Source organism: Falco rusticolus, chromosome 13, assembly GCF_015220075.1.
Source record: "Falco rusticolus isolate bFalRus1 chromosome 13, bFalRus1.pri, whole genome shotgun sequence".
In the NCBI taxonomy this organism is placed as follows: Eukaryota; Metazoa; Chordata; class Aves; order Falconiformes; family Falconidae; genus Falco; species Falco rusticolus.
In genome coordinates this window covers 15,021,542-15,038,430 of record NC_051199.1, presented here as the reverse complement: position 1 = coordinate 15,038,430, position 16,889 = coordinate 15,021,542, and positions in this window count along the sequence as shown.

Here is a 16,889-nt window from a genome sequence, read left to right as displayed (position 1 = left end):
TTTTTTCCTTATACCAAGCTATCCCTGACACCCTCCAGAAATCTCTTTGACTGTTGGCCTTCCAGCAGATATCATTAAGCTTGGAGTCCCCTGCTAAGACCCAAGGTCTGGGATACAGAGGTTTCCAAGAGCTGTTTAAAGGAGGCTCCATCCACACCCTCATTATGACTGGTTGATCTGCAGTGCACTGCCACTACAATGACACTCTCAGTGACCTCTCTTCTCATGCTGACCCTCAGACTCTCACCCAGCCTGTTCCCCATCCCACACAGGATATCCATTCATTTGACTTATTGCTTCTGGCCTGGTCTCCTCTGCCTGCCTCACCTGAAGACCTTGTGGCCATCCATCACGGCACTCCACCCACACAGCTCCTCCATCATGCCTCAGCTATTCCAACAACCTTTAAGTTCGTGACTGAATACACAGCTCTGGCTCCTCCAGCATGACCAATTCACTCTTTGGCCACTAAGCACTCTTTGGTTTACCACTCATGACTTTGTATAGGGTTTCACTATAACTCGCTCATTAAGGCCTTGGGGTATGTTGCTGGATGACAGACAGTGCAGCAGAGGGACGTAACATTCAGACTGTTCTTCCTAGTGCCCCTCTAGGAAAGCTCTGTTTGTGCCACAAGCAAAGCTCAAAGCTCTCATTCCAAGAGCGAGCCCTGGCAGAGTGACACTTGCAAAACACAGAATAATGCCATTTCTGGGACAGTGGATTTACAGAATTGAAATTAATTTGAGTTCCTGTAGGGTTTATCAGATATAATTTTCACAAACTATTTAAAGTCACATTTTCTTATTCATACTCTTATTGGATGACTAAATTATGATGTATAGTAAACTAACCTTTAATGACTAAAAGCTGTGTTCAGCCACTATGCTACTCTGCCTGGCAAATGCTAGCCAGGAGGAGGAGGAGCTTTGTTCTTGTTAGCTGGGACCATCCTGCAGAAAGCTGCCTATTCTATAGAAATGCATGCCATTCTTTTTAGGCAAGCAAGGGTTTGCCCTTATACAGCCTTGGAAATACCTAAGTAGGGCATTGTGCTATGAATCCACTTGAAAGAGAAACCTCAGACTCCCAACTTGGAACTCCCGACTTCCATCTGTCATATCCTGGTAAAGGCAGACATCTTTTCAGGCTCTGCCTTTCATAATGTGGAAGGTATTTATTAGATTTTTCAGAATTAATCCAGCACAGAGCTGGTTTAATAGTGTCATATTCTGCTAATTACACAGTCTTAACATTCGATGTTCCTGGCTGTGAAATCTACCCAGCCTCAACATCTCCATTTGATGGACTTAGTTGATGTTTTGGCTGCTGGTGCTCAGACCCATCTGTTTGAATGGCATTATGCCCACTCTTCAATTGGTCGGACCTTTTCATTACAGTATAGATGTCTATCATTTATGTTAGTTCTCCAGCTAGCATTGGCCTCAACAGCCATGTAACGCTTTATGGAAAGGAAAAGGTGCGCATACTGATATAAAAAACTGAAATCTGGTTTCATTAACAGTTACAATTTAAGTTAAGATGGACAACAAATATTGCAATACACCCATATTGATTAGTTGTCAACAGCTCACCTCTCACAGAGTCTGTTAAGGGCCACAGGCTTTCCTGCTTATCTCAGCTATGTTGGGCACCAGTTGTTGTAGTCAGAGTCCAACTCAGTTCACCTCACGTGGGGCACCAATTGTTGCAGCACAAACAAACCAGTAGGCTGCAACAAGGCTTTTACCATCCATCAGGTTCTACTGTCTGTGCTGTTCCCCCTTTCTCCAGAGGCCCACACCACTCCTCCCCCATCCAACCCCCTCTCCCACCATCCTCAGGGCTATGTAACCACTTAGTGGGAAGGCACTACAGCTGCGCATCATCCATGTCAATCAACCCACTGCCGCTGAGGCAAGGCCACAGCTGCACGTTATCAATGCTAATCAACCCACTGCCTTCATTCCTCTACAATTAACAATGAAGATAATACAGTGTAGGTAGATGTATATTTACATTATTCACTGTGAGCAATTTATTAGCTATATTTATCCCTTTTACTTTCTGTTTTGGAAAAAAAATTCATGCACAGGCAATTTGTCTCCCAGCTTATTTTTCACTGTCAGTGGTAAATATATAAACAACTGCATAGCTTTCAAAGCTCAACCTGTAGGTATCTGTATCTTTATCATCATGTATTTTTTTAAAATTCATATTCTGCTATTTGTGTAGACAGACTGCAAAAAGGGAAATTTATGAAATGAATAAATAATGAATCTCTAATAAGAAGTAATTGGTTACAAGGCATGATCTTCAGGCAAATATGTGAGAATTTGGGCCTTCAGCTTAAGAATATTTGTTCCCAAATGTTACCTTCAGAAAAATCCTCCTGAATAAGCATACAGAGACAAAAAGAGGGATGAATGTAGTCAAACTACACAGCTACTTGGGACTTTAATTCAAGCTTATGAACTTCATTAAAGACAATTTACATCATCTGTGTATCTCCTCAGTGTTTTTGTAGAATTTGTTTTACTTTATTTAAAATTAGTGCTGGTTTTTCTAAATGGAGGATCAAAATTTCCTATCAACTTCATGTGTTATGTTAAACAATAACCAAATATAAATCTTAAGACAAGATGGTGTTATGGAATAAACTAATAAAAGAAAAACAGCCAGAAGATATTATGACTGAGATTATTTTAGATGGTTCTGCACTATTTTCAGTGATGACATCATTCAAAAGCCTTTAAACAGCTATTTTTCTCCCTTTTCTGTTACCTGTCAAAATAGCAGCACCGGGAAAGGAATTTCAGACAAACAGCGTCTGTGTTGTGCCACAAATTTAATGAAATATTTTCAAGCATGTTTTGAGATAGACAGCAACACTCAAAAATTTTTGAGCAAATGGCAATACACAGATAAGGGAAAACTATACATAAAATCATAAAATGCGGCAGGAAAATTCACTTCTGAATAGTGATCCAGTTCCTCCCAGGTTTGTCAACAGCAGCACATCAGCATTTTGTTTGCTTAGTTGTTAGAACCTGGTGTTACCTCTGGCGCTCACGGAGAAAAACAGCTAAACAGCTCCCATGTCACCAGATAGGTCTGCTTAATAAACAGGCCTCTGGTCTTAGCCTTTTGTCTTCTTTTTTCCACATGAAACACATGTAACATATTTTAAGCATTCAGCATTTCATTGGGAAGTCTTTTATTAAACGCCCCATCCCACATGCTGAGGCAGTGGGGTAAAGCCCCGGTGTAAGCGCCCAGTGCCGGGGTGGCCATGGCCACGTGCGGTGCCAGGTGCACTCAGCTCGCCAGCAAGCAAGGGGCCATGGTGTCCGTCCTCACTTGCCAAAGTCACACAGGACTCGATCAATGTGCTGTGGGGTACTTGTGATTGCAGCTTGTCAGATACTGTCAGCTGCTATCTCATGCGTGCCTGTGTCAGGAGTAATGAACACACTCGTTTTGCTCTTTCTCCCCCAGTGCAGACACGGGTAGGATGCAGACTCTTGTTTGCTGTTGCTCCCTAGGAGCTATGTCAACATGCACTGAAACTGTTTCATGAGTGGTTGTAGAGTGATTTTCAGGCTGTGGAACTGGGGAATTCTTGGGCCGAGGGTATATTTTGTGGGCTATGTCCAGAGAATTACTATTCCCCCAGTCAGAAAGTCGGTCTTGACCTGCCACAGAATTCCAAAAACGCTGGTTTTGGGGAACAGTCTATCTAGAAGTGATGACACTGTCTTCTCTGGGAAGTCCCCTCTGTGCTGAGATACTACTGAAGAAGGAACGCTGATTTCTTACACTTAATCAGACTTGTTGACATTTAGATGGAGAAAAAAAAAAGGCAGCCCTGAATACATTAATGGTGTAGAAAAGAAAGATATAGATTACATGGACCCTCTATAGAAGCAAATCTTGCATGAAATTCTTGTCATTTGATTAATATCTCAAATCAAAAGTCTTACCACATTGCAATCTGGGAATCAAGCCAGCTTAGAAACTAAAACATATATTTTCAGTATAACTATGCTCATAATGACAGGACCACATGGTCACAGCTTCAAATTAAATAAAACCTTTCTATTACTGTCCTATTTCTAGGACACCAGGCAGCACCTCTATAAACAAGAAACCACATCAGCTTGTAGAATGATACTTTTTGAGAGAGCTGGTAATGGAGACTTGAACAGTGCTGGAAGCTGGAGTACAAAGAGGTCCCTTCGGGATTTCCCACCTGGTGGAGCAGGGGAAAGATGATTTCCATTAATTTTTCACTTTGAGCTACCATTGCTTCACCATTTTTTTTGTCCTACTGGCAAAACCAAGTCTCATCAACTCATCACACACCTGTACACCACTGTGCTAATTACCACCCCAACCCACTTGCTGCTAGGGCTGCAGTTACTAACTACAGATTTCCTTTGCTGTTGCCCAAAACAAAATATGACCTCACAAGCACTCCTATTTTAGAAAACATTTCTTTATATATCAAGCCTCACATATTTTGGCACAAATGATGATGATCTTATTTAAGCACGGCCCCAGGAAAAGAGAAACAGAGGAGCTGCAGACTGCCACCCGCCTCGCTGCACGCCCACTCCAGCAACAGGCACCTCCCCAGCAGCATCAGTTCTGGGCAGCCCGGGACCCCCCATCACATGCTGAGGATTGTGCCAGGAGCTGTTCAAACGAAAGAGATGGTTCTTTCTGCAAAGCACTTATCCTGCTCATAATCACAGTAAACTTAGAATTTCTCTCATGTTTCCATAGTGGCATCGTATTCTAGCAGGACCCAGTTTTAGTGACTCAGAGAGCTGCATGGACGACAGGAAGGTGCATTTGAAATGTCAGAATCTTACCCAGATTTTAAACTATTGTGCAACTATAGATCTAAGGAAAAAACATTGCTTTAAAATAAACATTGCAAAATGAGAAAAATCTGGACATTATAGGACTTTTTTTGCTTATTTAACATTATATAAAGTATGAAAATTATTGTGACATGTGGATAACTTGTTCTCTCCAGAATGTGCTTTACAAGTCATAGATTCTATATGATGTTGCTGTTGCTATAGTAACTCTTTTTTACGGCAGAGCAAATACTCATCCAAAACCTTTTGACTTTTAGTAAGAAAATTTGCATCCTCAAAATGTTTCCAAGTAAAGTTTATGACCTAAAATAATAGATTCATTGTTTTTCCCTTCCCCCATCTCTCTCAGCTAGATGTAAGCAATTAAAAATATACTTTCTTGATCAAAGACTTATTCTGTGATCTAAAAAATGATTTCATGTTACAGCTACATTTTATGCAATCCAGTAATTTAGGGTAAAATCAAAAAAGGCTTCCTATGTTAACTACTGTAGTAGATTTCTCTCTTTTTTCTTTTCTCCCCCTTTTTTTTTTTGTTTTGTTTAAAGGTGATTAATTACTCAAATGCAGTGTGAACCATTCACTTAATACACAGTGTGTAAGCTCAGTCCTTTTTATCTTCTCTGTTTTGAACACCCAACCGGCCAGTTTTACCCCACTGAACTAATGCAAGACAAAAAAAAATCAATGGCACACACTTTGGATAAATACCTCTACACTGTACATTTGCCAAGAGAGCTTCTAAGATCAGCTCTGTAAATGTCATGATCCTTAATGCTATTGTGGTATAACTGAAGAGCGTTCCTTGAGCCCATTTGGCTGGGCTGACTAGCGCACTTTGTTTTCCCAGGAGAAGAAAGCAGAGTAGTAAACCATTTTTGCAGAATGTCATTCTCCCACAACAGTTTATGAAAGAAACATCTGTGACAAGAATCTTTAATGCTTTTCTCAAAGCCAAGCTGACAGTAAAAGAGCATTGCTAAAAGTGGCAAATCAATCCCATTCCACTCCTCGAGCAGGACACCTAATTTGCTATGTATCACATGTATTTTCTTCGCATGTGCTGAGAGGCTGTGACATTGATGTGGTGGCTGTCGTCCAAGCTTCTGTTGAATAAACACTTCGGCCATATAGCAGGCAAGCTGGCGTGTTTAGCGATGTCTGCTGTCCAGTGTGAGTTTACTTCACCTCCGGGAAAGGTTTGTTTAAATTACAGATTGCAATTTGGGATATAAATGGTGTCTTTGAAGGTTGATTTGAAAATCCTAAATCGTCGTATAGAGTATGCTTTATTTTGGGGGGGATTTTTAAACTTGGCTTACTTAGTATCATGTGAGGGGTTTTGAACCACCTGGAAACACAGACACATGAGACAGATGCAAAGAAAGTAGCAGCAAATACAGCTTAGAAGCTAAAGATTATTTCCTTACTGGACTTGTACTGATTGTGGTGTAAAAATAAGATGATTTAGCTGAAACCAGCCTTACAAAGTGTATCTGAATCAGAGACAATAATTTTTTTATTTAGTTAGTTAAAACATCTGAAAGTTTTTACTGTCATTGGACAATGAATCAAAGCTCTAGTGAATGGTGTGCTGAGGAAACAGAGCTTGGCTGTGAATTGGAAGCTTCTTTCTTAAGTTACTGTTCTTTTTTAAAAGATGTAACATTACTGAAAGTTTTGATTATCCCCAAAATAAAGTAAATCCTTAAATAAACTTCTGATGCCTTTAACATTTAAATTAATCTATTTTGAAGCTTTTTGCAAAATTAAGTAAGGTAGAAAGGGGACTGAAACCTTTGGCATAGGTCATATACATCACAGCATTCCTCTTTCATGTAAGGACGTTAAATGTCATGCCTCCCTTGTCACCCTTCCCAGCATGAGCACATGGGCCAAGCCATGCAGGTTTTCAGCGCTATCAGATCTCCCACTGAATCCTGTGGAACTTTTGGCTGGGGCTGTAGTATACACAGTGTAATGAAATGGATCTAGATAGCAGATTGATAGCATTTAAGGGCCTTTCCTGGCAAAGGGGTGAATATCCACAGCTCTGAAAGATGAGTGAGATTAAAGGCTGAAATGATGTGGGCTGCAGTGAAAACAGCCATGGTGCACATCAATGGTAGATGGCTTGTACCTCACCCTTTGCCAGGGGAACAACAGTAAAAGTGCTGAGATTGATCTTAGAACACCAATTCTGCACTTAAAATAAGGCAGCCCTATGGAGAAATTCCTTATTTACAGGGGGGTTTTGAATCCAGGCTATAGCACTGGGGCTGTTGTATGTTATAGAGTTAAGAAAGTTCTGAGTTCCAGGGAGAGAACTATTTATTCCATCAGTTGCCATGGACAGCACTTGTTTTTATACATCTTTAGAGCCAAAGGAGTGGAATTGCATAAATAGAGGGACTGGAATTCAGAATACTTTCCAAACAGATGTAACTGGCATCTCCATCACTGTTCAATTAGTGGCACTTGATTGTATAACCAAGCTCATCTCAGTCCTCCTGAATCCCACCTTGACTTGTAAATCCGCTCAGTGACTTTCGAGCACAGTGAGTAGGGGTGGAGGAAACTCCAACACTAACAATATTTAGCATGATAATCCACAGCTACTGATTAAGACAACAGAGAGAAGGAAGACAGACTCGGGCTGAGGTTGTGTGAATGGAGAGAAAGGGTTGTTTTCAGAGCAGAAAGTGGACCTGAAAGATTTCATCCCAATAAGAACAAGCCACGTGCATTTCCTCACCATTTCTCTTACCACCTGCCTTACAGAGGGGAAAGGGATTTCATGCCTTCAGGAGGCAGGAGACTCGGTTCTGCTCTTTTTTTTTTTTTTTTTTTCTTTCTGTCAGAAAGAAAGTCCCCACACACAGTGAGAAATGTCCCTTGCAATTTTCAAGCTCATTTGAACTTAAGAATCTGCTCATTTGACTTCAATGGGACAAGTCTTCGGTAGGACATGCTTGGTTGGGCTGGAGGCTCAGTGAGAAAACCACTGTCTGCAACCACCTGTCGGCTGCCAGTCCCCTTTGTGAGCATTCAGCTCTCTGAGGATAGAACCGTGTTTCTGCATCTGTACAGCTCGGAGCACTTTCTGTCCTGGCAAATGTGTGGAGCTTACACACACTATCCAAAACAAGTGAATGTTTTTTAAACGTTCCAATAGCTGCAGCAATAAACAGGCAAGAAACAAATCCCTGCCAGGTTAACCCTGAGCCCTGAATTTGCCCAGAGTATAATATAAGCAGGTAGTTTGCACGCTGCTGGGATTTGTAAAGGAAATAAAGACGGTGCAATAGATGACAAACTGCTTTTTTAACTTGCTCTTTGCTTCCTGTTGTGTGGCCCTGCTCCCATAGAGTAGATATCCAAAACATCAAAACGCAATTTCATTTTATTTTTCAGAGTTCATTTACTTACACTTGAAGGCTTTTGTTACAAAGAACAAAGCACATGTGTCTAACAGTTTGACCCTTCCTCCATCCTTCCCTAGGGGCTGCAATTAAACTTTCATTTAAGTAGTCATTTGGTGTGTGGGATACTATGCTAAAATACTTTGAATTGCTGGTTTTTGTAAGGCCACCAGCTGCTCTATCTGCAGCACCCAGTAACACTTCTGATCACATTGGAAAGACTTTGCTAACATTGGGTATGCTTGGGAGGACTGATTATTTAGATAGAAGAAATGAAAATAGAAAAAGGATTCTTTTTAGGGAAAGGCACTGACTGCAAAGGACAACTGGAGTGTGTATTATGTGTCTATCCATTTCTTGCCCATCATTTTGTTTCTGTCGTGGGAATACATCAAAATATTGGCTTCCTGTGAATAAGGCACTTATTCATGACTTAGGACCTTGTAAATTCCATATGTGATTGTGTTAAAACGTCCTTATGTTTCCCATGCTTATACTAGATTTCTATATGTGCCGGCACGTTCTCCCCACCCCTCCTCCCGTACCACTGTACATGCACAGAAATGGAAAAATTGGCTTCATGACTGGATTTGTGCAACAGATTCTGAAAAGGAATGGTTGATTGATAGGAAAAGAAGGCAGGGGTCAGAAAGTCCCTTGTTCCCACCTATACCACCTCTTGTCCCCTTGTCTTTGTCTTTCTTTTCTACATTTTAGAAGAAACAATAGCCATACCTATTCCTGAGTGATTTTAGAGTTGTTGCCTCTCCCTCACCCACCCACCCCCACCCACCCTAGTTAGGTTGGTTTTTTTCCTCTTCTCATTCATTTCCCTGAAAGCATTCACACCAGAGGAGCTCCATCCACTAGTCTGTGGTTGCAAACCAGATTCTTTTGGAGGAATCTAAGCCTACAGCCGTGCTCCAGCACCAAAGTGGTACTTGAGTCACAAGCAGGAGGGCTGCACCATCAGCCAGTCTTCCAGCCCACAGCTAATACATTCCTTTCAGAAAGTTTTACATCACATGTGCAGCGGCAACATTCAACCCAGAGGTCCAAACTCTACTTAATTAAAAATAAATACTGTGAACCACATGAAATGGAGTTGTGAGGAGCCTAAGCACGTATTGGTCCAGTTTACAAGATCTGTTGCTATTGCACTGAATTGCAGGCTAATGTAATGTATATAGTACATTTAATGCCTGCCAAGTCTACAGCCTCCCTTTCAGCTGGATCACTAAGAATCTCTGTCCTCTATAAGGCTATTTTCACAAAACATATAGAAAGTTCAAGACTTCTGTCTCTACATGTTCAGTTTCTGGATGGGTGGAAGACCAATATTTTCATACAAGCTGCATTTCCTCAGAAATGCCACACTAAGGCTCATGGCACTCACATTGAGATATAAATCCATGTCTGCACTGCGTTATCAATAACAGTTCTTCATAATTATGCCAAAATGTTTTTGCATTAAGACGTTGTAGTTGTCAGCTCATATGTTTCCACCAAATGTGCAAATGTCTGGGACTAAACTGAAACTCTGAATTTGGAATTTCTTAAACTTTTGGTGGCAGGGGCAGTTATTTGAATCTTGTATGTGCATTCCATGAACGGCTTAATCAAAACTCAATCAATTCCCATCTCAGCAACTTTAGAAAGGGATTTAAATCCAGTACCAGATTTGGAGCTGAATGTCGTGCCTGGGGGCTCATTTCTGTTATCAATTAGTAGTTACTCTTATGATGTATCAAAAGGCAGTAGCATATAGGCTGTTGTTTAGAGATGTACATAATGTAGCTTTAAATTTCATTGGGAAACTAAACAAAACTTCTGGCCTTAGGGCTGTATGTTCAAGTACTACAGTCCCATAGTGCATTACACCAGTCAACACTTCTTTTCAAATACCACCCGCATAACAATTAACCTCACTTCAACCTTGAGGTCTCTGATTAGTGATGGCCTATTGTTTAAGTTCCATTAACATAGCCCCTGTGTTGCCCTATTCTCACTCAAATGGACTAATCAAATCAGTCACCAAGGACTTAAGCTCAGAGTCCAACTTCTTTAGTAAACAGTGATTTTCAGTTTAAGTAGAATGGTGGATGTCATCAACACAGTCACAATTAGTATAGCTTTGACACAGAAAATGTTCTTAATGATGCCCAATTTGTGAAATATCAAGGGCTCCAGTACCTTGCAATATGAGAATTTCTGTGTATACTAGAAAAATTACAATATCAATAGGTTAGTCAATGCGTTACCTTGTACCAGACCAGTCCCTGAAAGGACAGAACCTCAGTCAAATTCCATGTAATTTCAAGAAGCAAACACTGTTTTGAACCAGTAGAAATAAAAACATGTTACAGCATTTTTAAAATGTTATTTTTCACTACCCACACCACATTTATTATGTAAAAAGGAAAGCATTGTTTGTTTTTCCAAATCTAGTTACAAAGTTGTTATTCTTGACATTCTTCTTACGTGGACTGCAAAACTGTGTTTTCATTCACATTAGTTGATGCTTGCTGTTTCAATCATTTGTAACTAAAAATGGTCTAGTATTTCTTGGATTACTTTTAACATTGTCTTCTATTTCTATCAAGGTAATGGATGATTCGAGCACAAACTTCTGAGAAGATTCAGTGGAAAAGTCATGGAAAATACAAGTAGAACTTCACCAGTAGAATTCAGGGCCAAATCTTCAAAGGGGCAATATGCATGTAATGAGAGCTACTGCCCACTTATCAGCACAGACACCCACTGTGCACAGGCAAGAAATTCTTTTATTTTTGTGCACATGCAGCTACTGCATGAGCAGCATGTGCATTTTCCAACCATTCAGATCTTGCTTTCTTTTGAATACGCAGCAAAAAGTCAAAGTGGGAAGCCACTGGTCATTGAGCAGAACGTTGAGGACACTGAGGATTTTCAAAATGGAGCCTTTGTGGCAGATAAGAATTTGCTGTGATTATAACTGGTAATTCCTACTTACTGGAAAAGAACCTTTTTTTTCTTTCTTTTTCTCTTGTCATTTCGCTTTCTTGCCCAACTGCATCTGCTTTCTCAGTCAAATACTTTTTCAGACCATGGCAGAATCATGCTCTCTCATCTCCTCAGAATATGATGAAGTTTCTAGATAATGTTCACACGCAGCTTTTCTTTTATGATCAGCTAGAACATTGTGCACAGAATAAACATTGCCAGATGCATTAAATGTTTTATTTCTCTGCTACAGAGAATGAAATTTGGCAGAAATATTCCCTAATTTAAATCCAGCTTTTGTCTGCCTCATTGCTTTACACACCATGTAGTGAAAGAACTGGCTTCACACTGCTCCCACACCACCAGTCCATCTGACTGACAATAGATCCAATCTGCATTACATGGGAGGCCATGTGAGCAGTCCATTCTGCTCCTCCATCTCCACCGACAGCTGGAACTGGACTTGGAGTAAATGCCAAGGGAATTTGCATGAGAGTCCATTTGGAGCACATATGCTATAAATTCACCATTGCTGCAAAACGACAAGCCATAGGCCTCGTCTACACAGAAGTTACATGGATTTAAATTAAAACCAATTTAGTCTAAACCAGAATGAACTTCTGTGTGAACACTCGTAATAGTTTAAAATCATCTCGCTTCAGTTTATCCAGCACGGATGGCGTTTCCCAGCAGGAGGTTAACCAAATGCAAGAGAAGCACAGCCATTACCAAGCAGTCTCCATCTTTAACTAAAGTCACTTTAAACCTCACCTTTAGCCCTTTTGCTGACAGGGGCACTCCTAAATCAGCTGGGGCTATTCATCCGTACTTGTCACTCAGAATCAGGGATGGATTCTCCTGCAGCCCTTCCAGCCTTGCTCTTTCTGCTTGCATAACCCACGGTCAATCATTGCCTTCCCTTTGGAGGACTCCAGAAAGGGGCATCACACATCACCCAGTGCTGGGGCAGGTTTGATCCTTCCAGCCCATCAGTGAAGGCACCGGGGCAGTGGCTTCTGGAGTGGCAAAAGCTACACACATTCTCAAGCCATTGTTTTGGCAAAGTTACCCCTGGGCACTGACCCCCCGCCTGCACTGCCTCCTGTTGCTCTTTTGTTCAAGGAGAAACTTGTAATTTAGAGGCTGATTATTAGTTTTCTTTTCTCTTCCCCCCCAAGTCCCCCTTTAACTGGATCATCACCAGTTCTAGAAGAGTTGCCCCTTTCTAAAGAAAACAAAACAGAATAAACAACCTCTTCCCAGTCCCTGCCAGAGCTCTCTTCTTTTCACCAACATCTATTTTCTCCTCAACAAAACAAAAAGACAGGGAGAAAAAGACAGCTTCTTCCCTCTCCCCACAATGAAACAACAAAGAGCACAAACAAAATTAAAATTAGGCATTTAAGCTGATTTTCACCACTTAACTTTTGACATGTTTTCGCAAATTTCCTTCAAGTCCCCTCTGAAGGTTCAGCCAATGAAACCCACTGTATTAAGTGGTGTTTGTAAGCCTTTTTTGCATAACTGCTGTGAAACAGTCCACATGTTGTTTGGAGTGGCAAAGGCACTCTCATGCAAGATTCGGAGGCTATGACAGAACAAAGTACCTGTCCTTTTGGGGAGAAATCAAGGGTGAAATGCATAATTTTTCAACTTTATGTAACTCTGAAAATATTTCGGGTCTGATACATCCAAACTCACTCTGCAAAAGAATCTCCAGGTGGGTGATTTATTAGAAGTTAAAGCCGTTGCCCAAAAGTTCTGTTCTATGCCCACGTAGCGTCGGTTCAGCTTCATTGTCTGGCTTTGAGAAGTAATTGTTTTTCTCCCCAGAAATATATTTTTCTTCCAGTAAGTCTGCATCATATTCATCATCTGGAACGTATTGGGAACGCTGCACTGGGCTCAGCTTGCAGCTGCTCCCAATCATAACCGATGTGCTCAGAGCAGACCTGCAAAATACTCGGCAGGCGAAGGTGGGACTGCCTGCCCCAGCATCGCTCCTCCTTCCCACAGTTGCACCCGCAATCCGGAGACTTCACCGCTCTCCATTTCATTTCCAGGTGTAATTCAAAATGGCATTTTTGATCCACAAAGCCACTCATGGTTTAAGAGCTTGTATTTCTTCAAGGCTGCTTCTCTGTTTCAACATCATGTTTCACCTGGCAACAAAGATTGGCTGCAGTTGCATGAGATGAATAGCAATGTTGACTCTGTAAAATACATGAGAGTTTGTAGAATGACAGGCCATTCTCAGTGGATATATGGCATAGGAGCAACAGAAAGATAGGGAGTGTCTCATTTCATAGAGGAGAAAAGAAAGAAGGTTTTCTTTTAACTTGAAAAAATTAAGGTTCTCCATTTTTTGTAAAAACGTTAAGAAATTGAACCACTCCCCTGTGAGTATTCTGCAGTAGTATTGCTCAGAGTTGTGTATATGCTTTGTGCCCATATTTGTATTGTGGGTTACACCAGTAGTAATATCTTTCCCTTAGAATCTGTTAGGTGTTTTAATAGTCTTACTTAGATTTAGAAAATCTAAAAGAAAAAAAAAATCACATATGCATTAAAATCATGAGATGTTAGCACCATAGGAAATCATGTAAATAAAACAGTGACTGCTGGAAGCATAAAAGTAGAATCTCATTTAAAGGAATGAGTTTAATACAACAAAAAGAAAGCATGCAGTATGTGCTAGGCAGGTGGCTGCACATTCCTTCACTAAGACCTGTTCCATAGGTCCAGAAGAACCTTCTGCTCTGGTCTACGCAGATGTCATGATCATGGCTTTGCAATCACTCAGCTTCTCCTGGGATCTGTCTCTGGTTTTATAGCCTACCTGATTGAGGCAAGATACACAAGGTGTTATACTACACTCGAGATCCCTCCTTCTGTGTAACCCCCAGTGCCCGCTGCCTCCAACCCTTTGCCTTTCCAAGGAGCACCCAGGCCTCTCCACATGCCATCGTTCCTGCTCCCCGCTTCTCACCTTCCCACACACACATCTTGAGGTCCATCACCCTTCTTTGCTGATGTGACACCCAGCTAAGAATCCTATTTAAACTAAGACAAGACTGTTTTGCTCCAACTTAACCAAACTAACTGTGTTGAGCTTAAATTCAGGCTGAGTTATGAAATATACAATATTGTCAATGGTTGCTAATTTACTGCAGGTAAAGAAATATTCTGTGGTTTCCCTATAAGTAGGAGGTCTTCATCACTCCATCTCCTGAACACAAAAGGAAATGTTTGACCCTCATGCCTGTAAGGAAAAGGCTGAGTAGAGGACTTAAGAGCATTTCAGAAAGGAAAGACAAATGGAAAATGAGTAGTTTTTTTTACCAAAATCCCTTTTAAAATAAAATTGTATGCTTGATATGGTGGTCACAAGCTGTCATATGGCTTCTGTTGGGGCTGTGTCTGGAGCTGGCCAAACTGCCCCTAGCCCTGTGTAGGCTACAGTTCAACCTCCTGTGCTGCATAATAAGCTGTGCCCATTGCAATAGTTTCAGCTGCATTAAACCAGCTCAGTAAAGACAGCTGAATTGAAGAAAACACCATTTTTCCTCGCTTAGACGAGGCTTCAGTGGAAAGGGATAGTGAACCCCCAGTACTACATACAGCAGGAGGATAGGAAACCATCTGCTCCACCGATGCCAGCTTTTCTGAGCCTAGGGACCTGAGAGATGCCCCAGGCTCCTCAGCAGCAGTTGCTAAGGAAACATTTTAGGGAACCTTTTTCATAAATTCATAGTAATCTCCATTTCTCAAATGTCAAGGCTAATGACTCACCCTTTGATTGCAAATGGGATTTACTACCACAGAATTGCTGGCAGCCTTCAAAGCTAAATTGTATTTGTCAGCATTTGAAGACTTTTAGTACGTTGGTTACTACTGCTCCCCTTGAGTGAGCAGAAAATGTAGATACATGAATATCTGGCAGTATTCCCTCGGAAATATTTCAACCATTTGCTAAGTTTCCATATAGGAAAGAAGACGGCGATTGGTGACTGCCGGGCTCCCACAGCCGGGAATCCCTGCAGCGGAGCCTGCGCCTTTGGGGGTTTCTGGCCCAAGGTGCCACCAGCCGCCCCTGGGGAGCACACAGCCTGACAGCAGGGAGCCGTGACCAGCCTAAAGCTATCTCTGGGGATGAGCAGTGGAGACATACACCCTGCCTTTTCCCCTGGAGGTTAGTTCTGCTTGAAGGCAGCTGAATATGCCTATGAATTTTGTGCAAGTCACACATGAATCAGTGTCCTCAGTTTTCCTCTGGTGAATCGTTATGCAAGTCTAATAAAGCAGTTTTAGCCCTCACACGTTTGGGATATCACCTGAAACCAGACCAAGAACCGGATACTATATTATTTTGTGCCTTCACAATCCTTTTTCTGTCAAGTGCCAAGTTTGCAAATGCACCCTGAGATTTCCTTCTTCAAAGTATTTGACAAGGTATCAACAAACCCAGACTTCAAGGATGATATCTATTGCTTTGAAGGCAATACATATTTAGAACAAGATTCTCTCTCAAGTAATACAGACCTCACTGCAGATGGATCTATTTCAAAGTTAAAAGCTCATAGGCCAGAATACAATTTAAAGAGTGGATACTTTAACACCTAGTGCTTTAAAAATACATAAAAGGGTCTCAAAGAAATACAGACCTAACTGCAAAGTTTCTGCAAATGATTTTTTGTATATGCTTCATATTTATATAAATGTATATTATAAATCCATTTGAACATTGGTTCATACTGCATTTAATAAATTTCCATTTAATATGAAAGTTACAAATATAATATACTTGAAATGGATTCATATTCTAAATCTCTGTGACTCATGGAAATCCCTTCTCCCTGGAATTGCCAGCCACTGACTGGTAGGTGGAGGATACCACTGATGAGACCGAAAACTTTATTGTTCATAGCATTGCACTGTTAGGTGATCTGTTCCACAAGACAAAAGCAGTATGCATCTATTAAGGAATACGTACCTAAAACATGTAGAAATGCCTGCAGAGAAACACTTGAACATTATTTTGAAGTGTTTATTGGTCACTTTGAACACTATGGTTGAAAACAGGGAGATGGAGAAAACACTCATCCAACTTTTGCTTTCTCTGACTAGGGAAAATGTATCCCTCACCTATATTTTGTACCAGTCTGCCTAGAGACAGACAATTTTGCTTTCCTGTTGTGTCTGGCTATAGGATTTCACAGTGCAATTTGCTCATTTTTCAGTTGGTGTATTCAGTCAAATTGCCAGAATATACATGTCTGATCCCAGACCCAGGTGCTAGGAGAAGGCTCCACTCTAGAACTCTTTTTGCCTTAAATACAAAAAGGGGAATCACTGCCTCTGACATATTAACACTGGTATTCTAAGGCTATTTTTCTTTCTCCATTGATTGGCTTCTAATTCTATACTATCTCATAGAATTTTGCTTTTACTGATACTGTGAAATGAAGTACTGCAAGTGTAGAGATGGTTTTAAGCGGTTCCCCCTTCCTTAGTTTCCAGCTGGCCCTATCTAAAATAATAGTAAAAAAAAAAAATACACTCAGCTCAGAAAATAAGTCTACAAAACTTGAATGAA